At 36.7% G+C, this 20,186-nt stretch overlaps 4 long non-coding RNA genes across 4 annotated transcripts; all 4 read right to left on the bottom strand.

Annotated features, from left to right (window-relative positions):
- Positions 1-4,089: 4,089 nt before the first annotated feature.
- On the bottom strand, positions 4,090-5,292 carry LOC141484993 (uncharacterized). Its single transcript, XR_012466932.1, has 2 exons — positions 5,089-5,292; positions 4,090-5,011 (listed from the first exon to the last, which is right to left on the bottom strand). It is a non-coding gene; the product is annotated as an uncharacterized lncRNA (long non-coding RNA).
- Positions 5,293-6,751: 1,459 nt separating this feature from the next.
- LOC141484992 (uncharacterized) lies at positions 6,752-7,955 on the bottom strand. The gene is made up of 2 exons (XR_012466931.1): positions 7,750-7,955; positions 6,752-7,671 (listed from the first exon to the last, which is right to left on the bottom strand). It is a non-coding gene; the product is annotated as an uncharacterized lncRNA (long non-coding RNA).
- A 4,118-nt stretch (positions 7,956-12,073) lies between these two features.
- Positions 12,074-13,224, bottom strand: LOC141484997 (uncharacterized). Its single transcript, XR_012466936.1, has 2 exons — positions 13,070-13,224; positions 12,074-12,991 (listed from the first exon to the last, which is right to left on the bottom strand). It is a non-coding gene; the product is annotated as an uncharacterized lncRNA (long non-coding RNA).
- A 4,165-nt stretch (positions 13,225-17,389) lies between these two features.
- Positions 17,390-18,606, bottom strand: LOC141484996 (uncharacterized). The gene is made up of 2 exons (XR_012466935.1): positions 18,401-18,606; positions 17,390-18,322 (listed from the first exon to the last, which is right to left on the bottom strand). It is a non-coding gene; the product is annotated as an uncharacterized lncRNA (long non-coding RNA).
- Positions 18,607-20,186: the final 1,580 nt, after the last annotated feature.

Here is a 20,186-nt window from a genome sequence, read left to right as displayed (position 1 = left end):
AGGCTCCTTGCCCTGCCAGTATTATAGGGGGAGTCCTATAATAACGGTTGAATAAAATTTATAAACTGACAGATAAATCAAGGGATTTGTTAACAAATTTGGAATCAACTGAGAAAGGTGTAGATGTTAGGGAAAGGAATTATGAATATTTTAACTGGATTCGAGTTTGATTCGATCGGTTACCGTTTACAGTTAATTTCCCGTTTTTGCAAACAACTATACAAGGATATATTCGAACGCATTAATTATATTCGAACACATATTCGAATCCCTTTAAGGATTCCGTGCTCCGACGGAACACGGAACGGTGAATTGACGACTTTGGTTCCGTGAATGTCTTGCGCCGCGAAATTCAAAATTTGTTGTGATACTTTTGGTAGCCATTTGCTAATTTTCGAGTTTATGTCTAAACTTCTCGATTTTTCGGATTAATCAAGTATGATCATCTTTTATAAGAATAGGAAATTTTTATTCTTGGCATTTGGATGCTGGTAAAACATTCAACTCACTTGTTGGATTCAATTGCTTATGGAGAACAGAATCTTACTGATTTGAATTTTGGCTTCTTGGGACAAAAGTAAACCTATAGGCCACACGACACTACAGGCGAGTTGATATTTATCAACGAGACAACTCATATATTCAGAGAATGAGCTTGATCATTCTGTCCAGACTCCAGACGTATCGTCCCGGACATCACTTCCAGTGAACCGTTTCCATCTAATATGAATTGTTTCATTTTAGGCTTTCTTTCATCTGAATACCGCTTCCTCGTGTTAGTATTGCTATAAGACTAGACATCCTTGCATGAATGCCTAATACAGTAGTAGCAGTAGTTAGTAGTTAACCGCTGTTGTACCGATCACAATTGTTGTACGGACAGAGCACTGCAGACCTAAGTTTGTAACTCTAAAACCATTCTTGTTCTGCAAGCCACCTTGAGGGAGACACACACATATAAGCTTAGTTATTAAGATAGGGACAAATAACTTATCAGAGACTAGATTTTTGATGCTTGATCTATTATCTCAACAAAGATTTATGTTCTTCAAACCTGCCCAAAAGGGGAAGAATATTAGTGTAGGATATATGCTTTTATGCCTATGTAGATGAATTCATTCTCTCGACCTACTGTAAGCTGGCGATATAGCTATAAAGGGGTGTTGGTGAGGAAACTTTTTTGCAGTTTGAGTCGAACTGCAGTTCATCGAGCAATACATGAAGTATCAATTCGAATAGTTGAAGTGATGGGTGCAGAATGTATAGTATTCCCTCAGAATATTCGGGAAAGGAATGTATTGAAAATGGCTTTCATGGAGAAATGGAGAGAGGACAATTTGCTGTAGAAGGAATGAGGGTTAGAGATAGAATTGTCTAGCAGTATTACCTGTTGTAATTTGTAGGAAATCGAACTGTAAACTCTACTGAACCAGGTTTTAATCATGAATATACAAACGATACATTTTATATGTATTAACAATGACATTAAAACTCATTCAATCAACAACGATTTCCAAGGAATCATAAAAACAAGATCAATCGAAATGAAGTGAACATGGATTACTTCAACACTCCCACTCTTTGTTCACTTCGAAGACGTTACCCACAGACCTTGTCGATTTGTTGAAAATTTTTCTCGTGGTAAGGGTTTGGTTAAAATATCTGCCAACTGGTTTTCTGATTGGGTGTAAACAACAGTGATATTTTTTTCGTTTGTGATGATCATTTAGCTCATCAAGTTTATAGCACTTCTATTATCAACAAAAAGTTCGTTGGATTTGAAACGTCAACATCAATTTCTTTAAGCAACCTTCTCAACCATATTATTTCTCGTGCGGCATCCCAAGCTGCAATATATTCAGATTCTGTCGTGGATGTTGCAACACTTTTGTCGTTGAGATGTCCATGTAACTGGACAACCTGATAATAAAGTAACATAGCCAGTTGTTGAATATCTAGTATCAATGTCTCCTGCAAAATCTGCATCTGAATACGCTTTTAAATATTCGTTGCTCCCACCATTGTATAGAATTCCATAACTTTTAGTACCCTTTAGGTATCTGAAAATACGTTTGACTGCTTTCCAGTGCTGCTTTCCTGGATTTTCCAAATATCTGCTAACTCTGCTCACTGAGAATGATATATCTGGACGAGTGACAACCGCTAAAAACATGCTTCTCTGTACGGAATATTTTTCATATATTATTTTTCTTCCTCGTTTTGGGGGCTTTGAGCTGCATTCAGAATAACATTCATTGTGGAAGTCCATTTTGTGTCTCTTATGTGGTGGTTCCACATCATCTCTCTGGGGCATAGTCTTTGATGTTGACGGTTGGTTTATGTTCTTCAAACCTGCCCAAAAGGGGAAGAATATTAGTGTAGGATATATGCTTTTATGCCTATGTAGATGAATTCATTCTCTCAACCTACTGTAAGCTGGCGATATAGCTATATCAAGGTAAAGTATAACTTCAAAACAGCGACGTCTCAAGTATCGAAGAGACATCCTCCTTTTTTCCTTGGGGAGCCTGGGTTCATTAAAGTCCCCTTAGAATTGAAACATTTGTGCTATAGGTGTAATATAATTTATATCTTATGAACATTTTGGTATTGTTTACAATTAGAAAAGTGAAATCTTCTCACATTTGAAACTTTGTGGCCTCAGGAGCTCAAGGCTCCTTGCCCTGCCAGTATTATAGGGGGAGTCCTATAATAACGGTTGAATAAAATTTATAAACTGACAGATAAATCAAGGGATTTGTTAACAAATTTGGAATCAACTGAGAAAGGTGTAGATGTTAGGGAAAGGAATTATGAATATTTTAACTGGATTCGAGTTTGATTCGATCGGTTACCGTTTACAGTTAATTTCCCGTTTTTGCAAACAACTATACAAGGATATATTCGAACGCATTAATTATATTCGAACACATATTCGAATCCCTTTAAGGATTCCGTGCTCGACGGAACACGGAACGGTGAATTGACGACTTTGGTTCCGTGAATGTCTTGCCGCCGAAATTCAAAATTTGTTGTGATACTTTTGGTAGCCATTTGCTAATTTTCGAGTTTATGTCTAAACTTCTCGATTTTTCGGATTAATCAAGTATGATCATCTTTTATAAGAATAGGAAATTTTTATTCTTGGCATTTGGATGCTGGTAAAACATTCAACTCACTTGTTGGATTCAATTGCTTATGGAGAACAGAATCTTACTGATTTGAATTTTGGCTTCTTGGGACAAAAGTAAACCTATAGGCCACACGACACTACAGGCGAGTTGATATTTATCAACGAGACAACTCATATATTCAGAGAATGAGCTTGATCATTCTGTCCAGACTCCAGACGTATCGTCCCGGACATCACTTCCAGTGAACCGTTTCCATCTAATATGAATTGTTTCATTTTAGGCTTTCTTTCATCTGAATACCGCTTCCTCGTGTTAGTATTGCTATAAGACTAGACATCCTTGCATGAATGCCTAATACAGTAGTAGCAGTAGTTAGTAGTTAACCGCTGTTGTACCGATCACAATTGTTGTACGGACAGAGCACTGCAGACCTAAGTTTGTAACTCTAAAACCATTCTTGTTCTGCAAGCCACCTTGAGGGAGACACACACATATAAGCTTAGTTATTAAGATAGGGACAAATAACTTATCAGAGACTAGATTTTTGATGCTTGATCTATTATCTCAACAAAGATTTATGTTCTTCAAACCTGCCCAAAAGGGGAAGAATATTAGTGTAGGATATATGCTTTTATGCCTATGTAGATGAATTCATTCTCTCGACCTACTGTAAGCTGGCGATATAGCTATAAAGGGGTGTTGGTGAGGAAACTTTTTTGCAGTTTGAGTCGAACTGCAGTTCATCGAGCAATACATGAAGTATCAATTCGAATAGTTGAAGTGATGGGTGCAGAATGTATAGTATTCCTCAGAATATTCGGGAAAGGAATGTATTGAAAATGGCTTTCATGGAGAAATGGAGAGGACAATTTGCTGTAGAAGGAATGAGGGTTAGAGATAGAATTGTCTAGCAGTATTACCTGTTGTAATTTGTAGGAAATCGAACTGTAAACTCTACTGAACCAGGTTTTAATCATGAATATACAAACGATACATTTTATATGTATTAACAATGACATTAAAACTCATTCAATCAACAACGATTTCCAAGGAATCATAAAAACAAGATCAATCGAAATGAAGTGAACATGGATTACTTCAACACTCCCACTCTTTGTTCACTTCGAAGACGTTACCACAGACCTTGTCGATTTGTTGAAAATTTTTCTCGTGGTAAGGGTTTGGTTAAAATATCTGCCAACTGGTTTTCTGATTGGGTGTAAACAACAGTGATATTTTTTTCGTTTGTGATGATCATTATAGCTCATCAAGTTTATAGCACTTCTATTATCAACAAAAAGTTCCGTTGGATTTGAAACGTCAACATCAATTTCTTTAAGCAACCTTCTCAACCATATTATTTCTCGTGCGGCATCCCAAGCTGCAATATATTCAGATTCTGTCGTGGATGTTGCAACACTTTTGTCGTTGAGATGTCCATGTAACTGGACAACCTGATAATAAAGTAACATAGCCAGTTGTTGAATATCTAGTATCAATGTCTCCTGCAAAATCTGCATCTGAATACGCTTTTAAATATTCGTTGCTCCCACCATTGTATAGAATTCCATAACTTTTAGTACCCTTTAGGTATCTGAAAATACGTTTGACTGCTTTCCAGTGCTGCTTTCCTGGATTTTCCAAATATCTGCTAACTCTGCTCACTGAGAATGATATGAGTGACAACCGCTAAAAACATGCTTCTCTGTACGGAATATTTTTCATATATTATTTTTCTTCCTCGTTTTGGGGGCTTTGAGCTGCATTCAGAATAACATTCATTGTGGAAGTCATTTTGTGTCTCTTATGTGGTGGTTCCACATCATCTCTCTGGGGCATAGTCTTTGATGTTGACGGTTGGTTTATGTTCTTCAAACCTGCCCAAAAGGGGAAGAATATTAGTGTAGGATATATGCTTTTATGCCTATGTAGATGAATTCATTCTCTCAACTACTGTAAGCTGGCGATATAGCTATATCAAAGGTAAAGTATAACTTCAAAACAGCGACGTCTCAAGTATCGAAGAGACATCCTCCTTTTTTCCTTGGGGAGCCTGGGTTCATTAAAGTCCCCTTAGAATTGAAACATTTGTGCTATAGGTGTAATATAATTTATATCTTATGAACATTTTGGTATTGTTTACAATTAGAAAAGTGAAATCTTCTCACATTTGAAACTTTGTGGCCTCAGGAGCTCAAGGCTCCTTGCCCTGCCAGTATTATAGGGGGAGTCCTATAATAACGGTTGAATAAAATTTATAAACTGACAGATAAATCAAGGGATTTGTTAACAAATTTGGAATCAACTGAGAAAGGTGTAGATGTTAGGGAAAGGAATTATGAATATTTTAACTGGATTCGAGTTTGATTCGATCGGTTACCGTTTACAGTTAATTTCCCGTTTTTGCAAACAACTATACAAGGATATATTCGAACGCATTAATTATATTCGAACACATATTCGAATCCCTTTAAGGATTCCGTGCTCCGACGGAACACGGAACGGTGAATTGACGACTTTGGTTCCGTGAATGTCTTGCCGCCGAAATTCAAAATTTGTTGTGATACTTTTGGTAGCCATTTGCTAATTTTCGAGTTTATGTCTAAACTTCTCGATTTTTCGGATTAATCAAGTATGATCATCTTTTATAAGAATAGGAAATTTTTATTCTTGGCATTTGGATGCTGGTAAAACATTCAACTCACTTGTTGGATTCAATTGCTTATGGAGAACAGAATCTTACTGATTTGAATTTTGGCTTCTTGGGACAAAAGTAAACCTATAGGCCACACGACACTACAGGCGAGTTGATATTTATCAACGAGACAACTCATATATTCAGAGAATGAGCTTGATCATTCTGTCCAGACTCCAGACGTATCGTCCCGGACATCACTTCCAGTGAACCGTTTCCATCTAATATGAATTGTTTCATTTTAGGCTTTCTTTCATCTGAATACCGCTTCCTCGTGTTAGTATTGCTATAAGACTAGACATCCTTGCATGAATGCCTAATACAGTAGTAGCAGTAGTTAGTAGTTAACCGCTGTTGTACGATCACAATTGTTGTACGGACAGAGCACTGCAGACCTAAGTTTGTAACTCTAAAACCATTCTTGTTCTGCAAGCCACCTTGAGGGAGACACACACATATAAGCTTAGTTATTAAGATAGGGACAAATAACTTATCAGAGACTAGATTTTTGATGCTTGATCTATTATCTCAACAAAGATTTATGTTCTTCAAACCTGCCCAAAAGGGGAAGAATATTAGTGTAGGATATATGCTTTTATGCCTATGTAGATGAATTCATTCTCTCGACCTACTGTAAGCTGGCGATATAGCTATAAAGGGTGTGTTGGTGAGGAAACTTTTTTGCAGTTTGAGTCGAACTGCAGTTCATCGAGCAATACATGAAGTATCAATTCGAATAGTTGAAGTGATGGGGTGCAGAATGTATAGTATTCCCTCAGAATATTCGGGAAAGGAATGTATTGAAAATGGCTTTCATGGAGAAATGGAGAGGACAATTTGCTGTAGAAGGAATGAGGGTTAGAGATAGAATTGTCTAGCAGTATTACCTGTTGTAATTTGTAGGAAATCGAACTGTAAACTCTACTGAACCAGGTTTTAATCATGAATATACAAACGATACATTTTATATGTATTAACAATGACATTAAAACTCATTCAATCAACAACGATTTCCAAGGAATCATAAAAACAAGATCAATCGAAATGAAGTGAACATGGATTACTTCAACACTCCCACTCTTTGTTCACTTCGAAGACGTTACCCACAGACCTTGTCGATTTGTTGAAAATTTTTCTCGTGGTAAGGGTTTGGTTAAAATATCTGCCAACTGGTTTTCTGATTGGGTGTAAACAACAGTGATATTTTTTTCGTTTGTGATGATCATTATAGCTCATCAAGTTTATAGCACTTCTATTATCAACAAAAAGTTCCGTTGGATTTGAAACGTCAACATCAATTTCTTTAAGCAACCTTCTCAACCATATTATTTCTCGTGCGGCATCCCAAGCTGCAATATATTCAGATTCTGTCGTGGATGTTGCAACACTTTTGTCGTTGAGATGTCCATGTAACTGGACAACCTGATAATAAAGTAACATAGCCAGTTGTTGAATATCTAGTATCAATGTCTCCTGCAAAATCTGCATCTGAATACGCTTTTAAATATTCGTTGCTCCACCATTGTATAGAATTCCATAACTTTTAGTACCCTTTAGGTATCTGAAAATACGTTTGACTGCTTTCCAGTGCTGCTTTCCTGGATTTTCCAAATATCTGCTAACTCTGCTCATGAGGATACGAGTGACAACCGCTAAAAAACATGCTTCTCTGTACGGAATATTTTTCATATATTATTTTTCTTCCTCGTTTTGGGGGCTTTGAGCTGCATTCAGAATAACATTCATTGTGGAAGTCCATTTTGTGTCTCTTATGTGGTGGTTCCACATCATCTCTCTGGGGCATAGTCTTTGATGTTGACGGTTGGTTTATGTTCTTCAAACCTGCCCAAAAGGGGAAGAATATTAGTGTAGGATATATGCTTTTATGCCTATGTAGATGAATTCATTCTCTCAACCTACTGTAAGCTGGCGATATAGCTATATCAAAGGTAAAGTATAACTTCAAAACAGCGACGTCTCAAGTATCGAAGAGACATCCTCCTTTTTTCCTTGGGGAGCCTGGGTTCATTAAAGTCCCCTTAGAATTGAAACATTTGTGCTATAGGTGTAATATAATTTATATCTTATGAACATTTTGGTATTGTTTACAATTAGAAAAGTGAAATCTTCTCACATTTGAAACTTTGTGGCCTCAGGAGCTCAAGGCTCCTTGCCCTGCCAGTATTATAGGGGGAGTCCTATAATAACGGTTGAATAAAATTTATAAACTGACAGATAAATCAAGGGATTTGTTAACAAATTTGGAATCAACTGAGAAAGGTGTAGATGTTAGGGAAAGGAATTATGAATATTTTAACTGGATTCGAGTTTGATTCGATCGGTTACCGTTTACAGTTAAATTCCCGTTTTTGCAAACAACTATACAAGGATATATTCGAACGCATTAATTATATTCGAACACATATTCGAATCCCTTTAAGGATTCCGTGCTCCGACGGAACACGGAACGGTGAATTGACGACTTTGGTTCCGTGAATGTCTTGCCGCCGAAATTCAAAATTTGTTGTGATACTTTTGGTAGCCATTTGCTAATTTTCGAGTTTATGTCTAAACTTCTCGATTTTTCGGATTAATCAAGTATGATCATCTTTTATAAGAATAGGAAATTTTTATTCTTGGCATTTGGATGCTGGTAAAACATTCAACTCACTTGTTGGATTCAATTGCTTATGGAGAACAGAATCTTACTGATTTGAATTTTGGCTTCTTGGGACAAAAGTAAACCTATAGGCCACACGACACTACAGGCGAGTTGATATTTATCAACGAGACAACTCATATATTCAGAGAATGAGCTTGATCATTCTGTCCAGACTCCAGACGTATCGTCCCGGACATCACTTCCAGTGAACCGTTTCCATCTAATATGAATTGTTTCATTTTAGGCTTTCTTTCATCTGAATACCGCTTCCTCGTGTTAGTATTGCTATAAGACTAGACATCCTTGCATGAATGCCTAATACAGTAGTAGCAGTAGTTAGTAGTTAACCGCTGTTGTACCGATCACAATTGTTGTACGGACAGAGCACTGCAGACCTAAGTTTGTAACTCTAAAACCATTCTTGTTCTGCAAGCCACCTTGAGGGAGACACACACATATAAGCTTAGTTATTAAGATAGGGACAAATAACTTATCAGAGACTAGATTTTTGATGCTTGATCTATTATCTCAACAAAGATTTATGTTCTTCAAACCTGCCCAAAAGGGGAAGAATATTAGTGTAGGATATATGCTTTTATGCCTATGTAGATGAATTCATTCTCTCGACCTACTGTAAGCTGGCGATATAGCTATAAAGGGGTGTTGGTGAGGAAACTTTTTTGCAGTTTGAGTCGAACTGCAGTTCATCGAGCAATACATGAAGTATCAATTCGAATAGTTGAAGTGATGGGTGCAGAATGTATAGTATTCCCTCAGAATATTCGGGAAAGGAATGTATTGAAAATGGCTTTCATGGAGAAATGGAGAGGACAATTTGCTGTAGAAGGAATGAGGGTTAGAGATAGAATTGTCTAGCAGTATTACCTGTTGTAATTTGTAGGAAATCGAACTGTAAACTCTACTGAACCAGGTTTTAATCATGAATATACAAACGATACATTTTATATGTATTAACAATGACATTAAAACTCATTCAATCAACAACGATTTCCAAGGAATCATATAAAACAAAAGATCAATCGAAATGAAGTGAACATGGATTACTTCAACACTCCCACTCTTTGTTCACTTCGAAGACGTTACCCACAGACCTTGTCGATTTGTTGAAAATTTTTCTCGTGGTAAGGGTTTGGTTAAAATATCTGCCAACTGGTTTTCTGATTGGGTGTAAACAACAGTGATATTTTTTCGTTTGTGATGATCATTATAGCTCATCAAGTTTATAGCACTTCTATTATCAACAAAAAGTTCCGTTGGATTGAAACGTCAACATCAATTTCTTTAAGCAACCTTCTCAACCATATTATTTCTCGTGCGGCATCCCAAGCTGCAATATATTCAGATTCTGTCGTGGATGTTGCAACACTTTTGTCGTTGAGATGTCCATGTAACTGGACAACCTGATAATAAAGTAACATAGCCAGTTGTTGAATATCTAGTATCAATGTCTCCTGCAAAATCTGCATCTGAATACGCTTTTAAATATTCGTTGCTCCCACCATTGTATAGAATTCCATAACTTTTAGTACCCTTTAGGTATCTGAAAATACGTTTGACTGCTTTCCTGGATTTTCCAAATATCTGCTAACTCTGCTCACTGAGAATGATATATCTGGACGAGTGACAACCGCTAAAAACATGCTTCTCTGTACGGAATATTTTTCATATATTATTTTTCTTCCTCGTTTTGGGGGCTTTGAGCTGCATTCAGAATAACATTCATTGTGGAAGTCCATTTTGTGTCTCTTATGTGGTGGTTCCACATCATCTCTCTGGGGCATAGTCTTTGATGTTGACGGTTGGTTTATGTTCTTCAAACTGCCCAAAAGGGGAAGAATATTAGTGTAGGATATATGCTTTTATGCCTATGTAGATGAATTCATTCTCTCAACCTACTGTAAGCTGGCGATATAGCTATATCAAAGGTAAAGTATAACTTCAAAACAGCGACGTCTCAAGTATCGAAGAGACATCCTCCTTTTTTCCTTGGGGAGCCTGGGTTCATTAAAGTCCCTTAGAATTGAAACATTTGTGCTATAGGTGTAATATAATTTATATCTTATGAACATTTTGGTATTGTTTACAATTAGAAAAGTGAAATCTTCTCACATTTGAAACTTTGTGGCCTCAGGAGCTCAAGGCTCCTTGCCCTGCCAGTATTATAGGGGGAGTCCTATAATAACGGTTGAATAAAATTTATAAACTGACAGATAAATCAAGGGATTTGTTAACAAATTTGGAATCAACTGAGAAAGGTGTAGATGTTAGGGAAAGGAATTATGAATATTTTAACTGGATTCGAGTTTGATTCGATCGGTTACCGTTTACAGTTAATTTCCGTTTTTGCAAACAACTATACAAGGATATATTCGAACGCATTAATTATATTCGAACACATATTCGAATCCCTTTAAGGATTCCGTGCTCCGACGGAACACGGAACGGTGAATTGACGACTTTGGTTCCGTGAATGTCTTGCCGCCGAAATTCAAAATTTGTTGTGATACTTTTGGTAGCCATTTGCTAATTTTCGAGTTTATGTCTAAACTTCTCGATTTTTCGGATTAATCAAGTATGATCATCTTTTATAAGAATAGGAAATTTTTATTCTTGGCATTTGGATGCTGGGTAAAACATTCAACTCACTTGTTGGATTCAATTGCTTATGGAGAACAGAATCTTACTGATTTGAATTTTGGCTTCTTGGGACAAAAGTAAACCTATAGGCCACACGACACTACAGGCGAGTTGATATTTATCAACGAGACAACTCATATATTCAGAGAATGAGCTTGATCATTCTGTCCAGACTCCAGACGTATCGTCCCGGACATCACTTCCAGTGAACCGTTTCCATCTAATATGAATTGTTTCATTTTAGGCTTTCTTTCATCTGAATACCGCTTCCTCGTGTTAGTATTGCTATAAGACTAGACATCCTTGCATGAATGCCTAATACAGTAGTAGCAGTAGTTAGTAGTTAACCGCTGTTGTACCGATCACAATTGTTGTACGGACAGAGCACTGCAGACCTAAGTTTGTAACTCTAAAACCATTCTTGTTCTGCAAGCCACCTTGAGGGAGACACACACATATAAGCTTAGTTATTAAGATAGGGACAAATAACTTATCAGAGACTAGATTTTTGATGCTTGATCTATTATCTCAACAAAGATTTATGTTCTTCAAACCTGCCCAAAAGGGGAAGAATATTAGTGTAGGATATATGCTTTTATGCCTATGTAGATGAATTCATTCTCTCGACCTACTGTAAGCTGGCGATATAGCTATAAAGGGGTGTTGGTGAGGAAACTTTTTTGCAGTTTGAGTCGAACTGCAGTTCATCGAGCAATACATGAAGTATCAATTCGAATAGTTGAAGTGATGGGTGCAGAATGTATGTATAGTATTCCCTCAGAATATTCGGGAAAGGAATGTATTGAAAATGGCTTTCATGGAGAAATGGAGAGGACAATTTGCTGTAGAAGGAATGAGGGTTAGAGATAGAATTGTCTAGCAGTATTACCTGTTGTAATTTGTAGGAAATCGAACTGTAAACTCTACTGAACCAGGTTTTAATCATGAATATACAAACGATACATTTTATATGTATTAACAATGACATTAAAACTCATTCAATCAACAACGATTTCCAAGGAATCATAAAAACAAGATCAATCGAAATGAAGTGAACATGGATTACTTCAACACTCCCACTCTTTGTTCACTTCGAAGACGTTACCCACAGACCTTGTCGATTTGTTGAAAATTTTTCTCGTGGTAAGGGTTTGGTTAAAATATCTGCCAACTGGTTTTCTGATTGGGTGTAAACAACAGTGATATTTTTTCGTTTGTGATGATCATTATAGCTCATCAAGTTTATAGCACTTCTATTATCAACAAAAAGTTCCGTTGGATTTGAAACGTCAACATCAATTTCTTTAAGCAACCTTCTCAACCATATTATTTCTCGTGCGGCATCCCAAGCTGCAATATATTCAGATTCTGTCGTGGATGTTGCAACACTTTTGTCGTTGAGATGTCCATGTAACTGGACAACCTGATAATAAAGTAACATAGCCAGTTGTTGAATATCTAGTATCAATGTCTCCTGCAAAATCTGCATCTGAATACGCTTTTAAATATTCGTTGCTCCCACCATTGTATAGAATTCCATAACTTTTAGTACCCTTTAGGTATCTGAAAATACGTTTGACTGCTTTCCTGGATTTTCCAAATATCTGCTAACTCTGCTCACTGAGAATGATATATCTGGACGAGTGACAACCGCTAAAAACATGCTTCTCTGTACGGAATATTTTTCATATATTATTTTTCTTCCTCGTTTTGGGGGCTTTGAGCTGCATTCAGAATAACATTCATTGTGGAAGTCCATTTTGTGTCTCTTATGTGGTGGTTCCACATCATCTCTCTGGGGCATAGTCTTTGATGTTGACGGTTGGTTTATGTTCTTCAAACCTGCCCAAAAGGGGAAGAATATTAGTGTAGGATATATGCTTTTATGCCTATGTAGATGAATTCATTCTCTCAACCTACTGTAAGCTGGCGATATAGCTATATCAAAGGTAAAGTATAACTTCAAAACAGCGACGTCTCAAGTATCGAAGAGACATCCTCCTTTTTTCCTTGGGGAGCCTGGGTTCATTAAAGTCCCCTTAGAATTGAAACATTTGTGCTATAGGTGTAATATAATTTATTCTTATGAACATTTTGGTATTGTTTACAATTAGAAAAGTGAAATCTTCTCACATTTGAAACTTTGTGGCCTCAGGAGCTCAAGGCTCCTTGCCCTGCCAGTATTATAGGGGGAGTCCTATAATAACGGTTGAATAAAATTTATAAACTGACAGATAAATCAAGGGATTTGTTAACAAATTTGGAATCAACTGAGAAAGGTGTAGATGTTAGGGAAAGGAATTATGAATATTTTAACTGGATTCGAGTTTGATTCGATCGGTTACCGTTTACAGTTAATTCCCGTTTTTGCAAACAACTATACAAGGATATATTCGAACGCATTAATTATATTCGAACACATATTCGAATCCCTTTAAGGATTCCGTGCTCCGACGGAACACGGAACGGTGAATTGACGACTTTGGTTCGTGAATGTCTTGCCGCCGAAATTCAAAATTTGTTGTGATACTTTTGGTAGCCATTTGCTAATTTTCGAGTTTATGTCTAAACTTCTCGATTTTTCGGATTAATCAAGTATGATCATCTTTTATAAGAATAGGAAATTTTTATTCTTGGCATTTGGATGCTGGTAAAACATTCAACTCACTTGTTGGATTCAATTGCTTATGGAGAACAGAATCTTACTGATTTGAATTTTGGCTTCTTGGGACAAAAGTAAACCTATAGGCCACACGACACTACAGGCGAGTTGATATTTATCAACGAGACAATCATATATTCAGAGAATGAGCTTGATCATTCTGTCCAGACTCCAGACGTATCGTCCCGGACATCACTTCCAGTGAACCGTTTCCATCTAATATGAATTGTTTCATTTTAGGCTTTCTTTCATCTGAATACCGCTTCCTCGTGTTAGTATTGCTATAAGACTAGACATCCTTGCATGAATGCCTAATACAGTAGTAGCAGTAGTTAGTAGTTAACCGCTGTTGTACCGATCACAATTGTTGTACGGACAGAGCACTGCAGACCTAAGTTTGTAACTCTAAAACCATTCTTGTTCTGCAAGCCACCTTGAGGGAGACACACACATATAAGCTTAGTTATTAAGATAGGGACAAATAACTTATCAGAGACTAGATTTTTGATGCTTGATCTATTATCTCAACAAAGATTTATGTTCTTCAAACCTGCCCAAAAGGGGAAGAATATTAGTGTAGGATATATGCTTTTATGCCTATGTAGATGAATTCATTCTCTCGACCTACTGTAAGCTGGCGATATAGCTATAAAGGGGTGTTGGTGAGGAAACTTTTTTGCAGTTTGAGTCGAACTGCAGTTCATCGAGCAATACATGAAGTATCAATTCGAATAGTTGAAGTGATGGGTGCAGAATGTATAGTATTCCCTCAGAATATTCGGGAAAGGAATGTATTGAAAATGGCTTTCATGGAGAAATGGAGAGGACAATTTGCTGTAGAAGGAATGAGGGTTAGAGATAGAATTGTCTAGCAGTATTACCTGTTGTAATTTGTAGGAAATCGAACTGTAAACTCTACTGAACCAGGTTTTAATCATGAATATACAAACGATACATTTTATATGTATTAACAATGACATTAAAACTCATTCAATCAACAACGATTTCCAAGGAATCATAAAAACAAGATCAATCGAAATGAAGTGAACATGGATTACTTCAACACTCCCACTCTTTGTTCACTTCGAAGACGTTACCCACAGACCTTGTCGATTTGTTGAAAATTTTTCTCGTGGTAAGGGTTTGGTTAAAATATCTGCCAACTGGTTTTCTGATTGGGTGTAAACAACAGTGATATTTTTTTCGTTTGTGATGATCATTATAGCTCATCAAGTTTATAGCACTTCTATTATCAACAAAAAGTTCCGTTGGATTTGAAACGTCAACATCAATTTCTTTAAGCAACCTTCTCAACCATATTATTTCTCGTGCGGCATCCCAAGCTGCAATATATTCAGATTCTGTCGTGGATGTTGCAACACTTTTGTCGTTGAGATGTCCATGTAACTGGACAACTGATAATAAAGTAACATAGCAGTTGTTGAATATCTAGTATCAATGTCTCTGCAAAATCTGCATCTGAATACGCTTTTAAATATTCGTTGCTCCCACCATTGTATAGAATTCCATAACTTTTAGTACCCTTTAGGTATCTGAAAATACGTTTGACTGCTTTCAGTGCTGCTTTCCTGGATTTTCCAAATATCTGCTAACTCTGCTCACTGAGAATGATATATCTGGACGAGTGACAACCGCTAAAAACATGCTTCTCTGTACGGAATATTTTTCATATATTATTTTTCTTCCTCGTTTTGGGGGCTTTGAGCTGCATTCAGAATAACATTCATTGTGGAAGTCCATTTTGTGTCTCTTATGTGGTGGTTCCACATCATCTCTCTGGGGCATAGTCTTTGATGTTGACGGTTGGTTTATGTTCTTCAAACCTGCCCAAAAGGGGAAGAATATTAGTGTAGGATATATGCTTTTATGCCTATGTAGATGAATTCATTCTCTCAACCTACTGTAAGCTGGCGATATAGCTATATCAAAGGTAAAGTATAACTTCAAAACAGCGACGTCTCAAGTATCGAAGAGACATCCTCCTTTTTTCTTGGGGAGCCGGTTCATTAAAGTCCCTTAGAATTGAAACATTTGTGCTATAGGTGTAATATAATTTATATCTTATGAACATTTTGGTATTGTTTACAATTAGAAAAGTGAAATCTTCTCACATTTGAAACTTTGTGGCCTCAGGAGCTCAAGGCTCTCCTTGCCCTGCCAGTATTATAGGGGGAGTCCTATAATGACGGTTGAATAAAATTTATAAACTGACAGATAAATCAAGGGATTTGTTAACAAATTTGGAATCAACTGAGAAGGTGTAGATGTTAGGGAAAGGAATTATGAATATTTTAACTGGATTCGAGTTTGATTCGATCGGTTACCGTTTACAGTTAATTTCCCGTTTTTGCAAACAACTATACAAGGATATATTCGAACGCATTAATTATATTCGAACACATATTCGAATCCCTTTAAGGATTCCGTGCTCCGACGGAACACGGAACGGTGAATTGACGACTTTGGTTCCGTGAATGTCTTGCCGCCGAAATTCAAAATTTGTTGTGATACTTTTGGTAGCCATTTGCTAATTTTCGAGTTTATGTCTAAACTTCTCGATTTTTCGGATTAATCAAGTATGATCATCTTTTATAAGAATAGGAAATTTTTATTCTTGGCATTTGGATGCTGGTAAAACATTCAACTCACTTGTTGGATTCAATTGCTTATGGAGAACAGAATCTTACTGATTTGAATTTTGGCTTCTTGGGACAAAAGTAAACTATAGGCCACACGACACTACAGGCGAGTTGATATTTATCAACGAGACAACTCATATATTCAGAGAATGAGCTTGATCATTCTGTCCAGACTCCAGACGTATCGTCCCGGACATCACTTCCAGTGAACCGTTTCCATCTAATATGAATTGTTTCATTTTAGGCTTTCTTTCATCTGAATACCGCTTCCTCGTGTTAGTATTGCTATAAGACTAGACATCCTTGCATGAATGCCTAATACAGTAGTAGCAGTAGTTAGTAGTTACCGCTGTTGTACCGATCACAATTGTTGTACGGACAGAGCACTGCAGACCTAAGTTTGTAACTCTAAAACCATTCTTGTTCTGCAAGCCACCTTGAGGGAGACACACACATATAAGCTTAGTTATTAAGATAGGGACAAATAACTTATCAGAGACTAGATTTTTGATGCTTGATCTATTATCTCAACAAAGATTTATGTTCTTCAAACCTGCCAAAAGGGGAAGAATATTAGTGTAGGATATATGCTTTTATGCCTATGTAGATGAATTCATTCTCTCGACCTACTGTAAGCTGGCGATATAGCTATAAAGGGGTGTTGGTGAGGAAACTTTTTTGCAGTTTGAGTCGAACTGCAGTTCATCGAGCAATACATGAAGTATCAATTCGAATAGTTGAAGTGATGGGTGCAGAATGTATAGTATTCCCTCAGAATATTCGGGAAAGGAATGTATTGAAAATGGCTTTCATGGAGAAATGGAGAGGACAATTTGCTGTAGAAGGAATGAGGGTTAGAGATAGAATTGTCTAGCAGTATTACCTGTTGTAATTTGTAGGAAATCGAACTGTAAACTCTACTGAACCAGGTTTTAATCATGAATATACAAACGATACATTTTATATGTATTAACAATGACATTAAAACTCATTCAATCAACAACGATTTCCAAGGAATCATAAAAACAAGATCAATCGAAATGAAGTGAACATGGATTACTTCAACACTCCCACTCTTTGTTCACTTCGAAGACGTTACCCACAGACCTTGTCGATTTGTTGAAAATTTTTCTCGTGGTAAGGGTTTGGTTAAAATATCTGCCAACTGGTTTTCTGATTGGGTGTAAACAACAGTGATATTTTTTTCGTTTGTGATGATCATTATAGCTCATCAAGTTTATAGCACTTCTATTATCAACAAAAAGTTTCGTTGGATTTGAAACGTCAACATCAATTTCTTTAAGCAACCTTCTCAACCATATTATTTCTCGTGCGGCATCCCAAGCTGCAATATATTCAGATTCTGTCGTGGATGTTGCAACACTTTTGTCGTTGAGATGTCCATGTAACTGGACAACCTGATAATAAAGTAACATAGCCAGTTGTTGAATATCTAGTATCAATGTCTCCTGCAAAATCTGCATCTGAATACGCTTTTAAATATTCGTTGCTCCCACCATTGTATAGAATTCCATAACTTTTAGTACCCTTTAGGTATCTGAAAATACGTTTGACTGCTTTCCAGTGCTGCTTTCCTGGATTTTCCAAATATCTGCTAACTCTGCTCACTGAGAATGATATATCTGGACGAGTGACAACCGCTAAAAACATGCTTCTCTGTACGGAATATTTTTCATATATTATTTTTCTTCCTCGTTTTGGGGGGCTTTGAGCTGCATTCAGAATAACATTCATTGTGGAAGTCCATTTTGTGTCTCTTATGTGGTGGTTCCACATCATCTCTCTGGGGCATAGTCTTTGATGTTGACGGTTGGTTTATGTTCTTCAAACCTGCCCAAAAGGGGAAGAATATTAGTGTAGGATATATGCTTTTATGCCTATGTAGATGAATTCATTCTCTCAACCTACTGTAAGCTGGCGATATAGCTATATCAAAGGTAAAGTATAACTTCAAAACAGCGACGTCTCAAGTATCGAAGAGACATCCTCCTTTTTTCCTTGGGGAGCCTGGGTTCATTAAAGTCCCCTTAGAATTGAAACATTTGTGCTATAGGTGTAATATAATTTATATCTTATGAACATTTTGGTATTGTTTACAATTAGAAAAGTGAAATCTTCTCACATTTGAAACTTTGTGGCCTCAGGAGTCAAGGCTCCTTGCCCTGCCAGTATTATAGGGGGAGTCCTATAATAACGGTTGAATAAAATTTATAAACTGACAGATAAATCAAGGGATTTGTTAACAAATTTGGAATCAACTGAGAAAGGTGTAGATGTTAGGGAAAGGAATTATGAATATTTTAACTGGATTCGAGTTTGATTCGATCGGTTACCGTTTACAGTTAATTTCCCGTTTTTGCAAACAACTATACAAGGATATATTCGAACGCATTAATTATATTCGAACACATATTCGAATCCCTTTAAGGATTCCGTGCTCCGACGGAACACGGAACGGTGAATTGACGACTTTGGTTCCGTGAATGTCTTGCCGCCGAAATTCAAAATTTGTTGTGATACTTTGGTAGCCATTTGCTAATTTTCGAGTTTATGTCTAAACTTCTCGATTTTTCGGATTAATCAAGTATGATCATCTTTTATAAGAATAGGAATTTTTTATTCTTGGCATTTGGATGCTGGTAAAACATTCAACTCACTTGTTGGATTCAATTGCTTATGGAGAACAGAATCTTACTGATTTGAATTTTGGCTTCTTGGGACAAAAGTAAACCTATAGGCCACACGACACTACAGGCGAGTTGATATTTATCAACGAGACAACTCATATATTCAGAGAATGAGCTTGATCATTCTGTCCAGACTCCAGACGTATCGTCCCGGACATCACTTCAGTGAACCGTTTCCATCTAATATGAATTGTTTCATTTTAGGCTTTCTTTCATCTGAATACCGCTTCCTCGTGTTAGTATTGCTATAAGACTAGACATCCTTGCATGAATGCCTAATACAGTAGTAGCAGTAGTTAGTAGTTAACCGCTGTTGTACCGATCACAATTGTTGTACGGACAGAGCACTGCAGACCTAAGTTTGTAACTCTAAAACCATTCTTGTTCTGCAAGCCACTTGAGGGGACACACACACATATAAGCTTAGTTATTAAGATAGGGACAAATAACTTATCAGAGACTAGATTTTTGATGCTTGATCTATTATCTCAACAAAGATTTATGTTCTTCAAACTGCCAAAAGGGGAAGAATATTAGTGTTGGATATATGCTTTTATGCCTATGTAGATGAATTCATTCTCTCGACCTACTGTAAGCTGGCGATATAGCTATAAAGGGGTGTTGGTGAGGAAACTTTTTTGCAGTTTGAGTCGAACTGCAGTTCATGAGCAATACATGAAGTATCAATTCGAATAGTTGAAGTGATGGGTGCAGAATGTATAGTATTCCCTCAGATATTCGGGAAAGGAATGTATTGAAAATGGCTTTCATGGAGAAATTGAGAGGACAATTTGCTGTAGAAGGAATGAGGGTTAGAGATCAGATTGTTCTAGCAGTATTACTGTTGTAATTTTGTAGGAAATCGAACTGTAAACTCTACTGAACAGGTTTTAATCATGAATATACAAACGATACATTTTATATGTATTAACAATGACATTAAAATCATTCAATCAACAACGATTTCCAAGGATTCATAAAAACAAGATCAATCGAAATGAAGTGAA

The sequence above is a fragment of the Leptinotarsa decemlineata genome, unplaced genomic scaffold (assembly GCF_025532065.1).
Source record: "Leptinotarsa decemlineata unplaced genomic scaffold, Ldec_3_MD MMD2_tig00026304, whole genome shotgun sequence".
NCBI lineage: Eukaryota > Metazoa > Arthropoda > Insecta > Coleoptera > Chrysomelidae > Leptinotarsa > Leptinotarsa decemlineata.
Note: the sequence above shows the minus strand (reverse complement) of the source record. Positions and strands in the feature narration are given on the sequence as shown.